This window comes from Rutidosis leptorrhynchoides, chromosome 7, assembly GCF_046630445.1.
Source record: "Rutidosis leptorrhynchoides isolate AG116_Rl617_1_P2 chromosome 7, CSIRO_AGI_Rlap_v1, whole genome shotgun sequence".
NCBI classification, from domain to species: domain Eukaryota; kingdom Viridiplantae; phylum Streptophyta; class Magnoliopsida; order Asterales; family Asteraceae; genus Rutidosis; species Rutidosis leptorrhynchoides.
The window spans coordinates 233,267,501-233,271,596 of NC_092339.1; positions in this window are offsets into that span (position 1 = coordinate 233,267,501).

A 4,096-nucleotide genomic window follows, 5' to 3' on the forward strand; every position below is an offset into this window, starting at 1 on the left:
TCACACCAAACTTAAATTTTAAATGCATAAAATTAAAAATACACACCAAACTTAAATTATATTTTTGTTTTTATACATACAAACTTATATTAAAAATATTAATTTTTCAAATATTTACAATTTTAAATATATTGATTTAATTTTAACAAGTTTACAATATTATTTTAATATTAATTTTAAAAACAAAGTAAAAATAAAATTAAAAATCTTTTTGGCTTTTATCCCACTTTAATCAATCAAATATTATCAAAAATATACGCCCCTCTTTTTGGTAAAGTAATTTCAGTTCCATAACCTAATTTAACTCATGACGAATTTTTAAAATATTTTGAGTTGATTGATTAAAGATATTTATACCTTAAGAATAAACGTTAAATTTCGCAGTGATGTAATAAATTTTTGTATGATATCAATAATTTCGGCCGCAAGACCTAATTTCATCGAATACCAATTTAATACTTTATAGCGAACAAATTAGCGTTTATTATCAAAAGGTTAAAAATAAAAATAAAAATAAAAATAAAAATAAAAATGAAAACTATACAAACTTACCTGTGAAATATATTTCTTAGTGATATGCTCTAGCCCACTCATAAGATATTCGGACTAATTGGTTTTCCATGGCTACATCGGCGTAACCTCGAGCATTCAGTATTTTTTCTTCTAAACATATGAACGGTCCGTCTCTGCATAAAGTAACAAATTCAGTGTTTGAATAAGTTTGATTATTTGAACATTTACCTTCGTGTGACCATTTTCCGCATTTGTGACATTTTTCAAGGTGTCGTGCCCTTCTTTTCACTTCGGATTTTGATTTCCCTTTACCAAATTGTAACTTATTATCTTCGCATCTGGATTCTTTTCTTACTCTGTCCAATTTTTCTCTGATTACTGATACCAGTTCACTCGGAAGTGTGTCATTATTACATTTAGTAATCAAAGCGTGTAGCATTAGACCATGGTTCAGTTCACAGGAAGTCTTCATTTCGTAAAAACCTAAAAAAATAAAAATTCAGAATTGGGGGGGGGGGGGGGGGAGAAGACTAGTTCTTTAGGGTCTGCTAGGGAAAGACCATTCGGGTTCTATTTTCGAGAAATACACGAAAACAGAAAATCTAACTCTAACAGAAATACATATTATCCTTTAAAGACTTGATTCTCCCCACACTTAGTTAGCTGTGGTATCGAAATTGTGATTAACTTCGTTGTCAACTTCCATTGGAGTATCTATGTAATGTTTAACTCTGTGACCATTAACTTTAAATTCAATCCCATTTGAATTTATTAATTCTACTGTTCCGTATGGAAAAACTCTTTTGACTAAGAATGGTCCAGACCATCTTGATTTCAATTTTTTAGGAAATAGCTTGAATCGTGAATTAAAAAGAAGAACTCTATCTCCTTCTTTAAATTTTTTTGAACTTCTGATTCTTTTATCATGCCATTTCTTCGTTCTTTCCTTATAGATTAACGAATTTTCGTATGCTTCTTGTCTTAATTCTTCTAATTCGTTTAGTTGACTTAACCGTAGACGTCCGGCTTCATGTAAATCAAGATTACATGTCTTCAAAGCCCAAAATGCTTGGTGTTCAATTTGTACTGGAAGATGACATGCTTTTCCGTAAACGAGTTTGAAAGGTGTGGTTCCAATTGGAGTTTTGTAGGCTGTTCTAAAAGCCCAGAGTGCATCCTCCAATTTAATGGACCATTCCTTCGGATTTGATCCTACGGTTTTCTCTAGAATACGTTTTAAAGCTCGGTTGGTATTTTCAACTTGTCCACTTGTTTGTGGATGATAAGCAGTGGAGATTTTATGAGTTACTCCATATCTTTTAAGAAGTTTCTAAAGTTGATTATTACAGAAATGAGTACCCCGATCACTTATTAAAGCTTTCGGTGTTCCAAACCTTGCAAAAAGACGTTTTAAGAAGTTGACTACAACTCGTGCATCGTTAGTTGGGAGAGCTTGTGCTTCCGCCCATTTTGATACATAATCAATGGCTACGAGAATGTAGAGATTATTATGAGATTTTGGAAATGGACCCATAAAGTCAATACCCCAAATGTCAAATACTTCACATACTTGAATGACATTTTGTGGCATTTCATCACGTTGACTTATTTTTCCGGCCCTTTGACATGCATCACAGGATTTGCAAAGAAGGTGTGCGTCTTTGTAAATTGTAGTCCAATAGAATCCAGCATCGTAAACATTTCTTGCTGTTAGTTGAGGCCCATAATGCCCTCCTGTTGGTCCTGTGTGACAATGGTTTAAAATTTTACTAGCTTCATCTCCGAATACACATCGGCGTATTATTCCATCGGGACAACTTTTAAACAGATGTGGATCTTTCCAGAAATAGTGTTTTATATCACTAAAGAATTTCTTTCGTTTTTGGTACGACAATCCTTTTTCAAGGAATCCACAAACTAAGTAGTTTGCATAGTCTGCAAACCATGGAATTTTATTATGATCTATCTTCAATAGATCTTCATCAGGAAAGTTGTCTTGTATGGCCGATTTATTTAGAACTTCTAATTCGGGATTTTCAAGAAGAGAAATATGATCAGCGGCGAGATTTTCTGCTCCTCTTTTATCTCGGATTTCAATATCGAACTCTTGTAAGAGTAAGATCCAACGGATTAATCTTGGTTTGGCATCTTGTTTCGAAAATAAGTATCTAAGAGCAGAATGGTCGGTATATGAAATGTCCCGTTCTTATTGATTAAAAACGTTCCATATTAATTGATTTCGTTGCGAGGTTTTGACATCTATATGAGACGTTTTTCAAAGACTGCATTCATTTTAAAACAAACCATAACCTTTATTTCATCAATAAAGGTTTAAAAAGCTTTACGTAGATTATCAAATAATTATAATCTAAAATATCCTGTTTATACACGACCATTACATAATGGTTTACAATACAAATATGTTACAACAAAATAAATTTCTTGAATGCAGTTTTTACACAATATCATACAAGCATGGACTCTAAATCTCATCCTTATTTAAGTATGCGAAAGCGGAAGCTCTTAATAATCACCTGAGAATAAACATGCTTAAAACGTCAACAAAAATGTTGGTGAGTTATAGGTTTAACCTATATATATATATCAAATCATAATAATAGACCACAAGATTTCATATTTCAATACACATCCCATACATAGAGATAAAAATCATTCATATGGTGAACACCTGGTAACCGACATTAACAAGATGCATATATAAGAATATCCCCATCATTCCGGGACACCCTTCGGATATGATATAAATTTCGAAGTACTAAAGCATCCGGTACTTTGGATGGGGTTTGTTAGGCCCAATAGATCTATCTTTAGGATTCGCGTCAATTAGGGTGTCTGTTCCCTAATTCTTAGATTACCAGACTTAATAAAAAGGGGTATATTCGATTTCGATAATTCAACCATAGAATGTAGTTTCACGTACTTGTGTCTATTTTGTAAATCATTTATAAAACCTGCATGTATTCTCATCCCAAAAATATTAGATTTTAAAAGTGGGACTATAACTCACTTTCACATATTTTTACTTCGTCGGGAAGTAAGACTTGGCCACTGGTTGATTCACGAACCTATAACAATATATACATATATATCAAAGTATGTTCAAAATATATTTACAATACTTTTAATATATTTTGATGTTTTAAGTTTATTAAGTCAGCTGTCCTCGTTAGTAACCTACAACTAGTTGTCCACAGTTAGATGTACATAAATAAATCGATAAATATTATCTTGAATCAATCCACGACCCAGTGTATACGTATCTCAGTATTGTTCACAACTCAAACTATATATATTTTGGAATCAACCTCAACCCTGTATAGCTAACTCCAACATTCACATATAGAGTGTCTATGGTTGTTCCGAAATATATATAGATGTGTCGACATGATAGGTCGAAACATTGTATACGTGTCTATGGTATCTCAAGATTACATAATATACAATACAAGTTGATTAAGTTATGGTTGGAATAGATTTGTTACTAATTTTCACGTAGCTAAAATGAGAAAAATTATCCAATCTTGTTTTACCCATAACTTCTTCATTTTAAATCCGTTTTGAG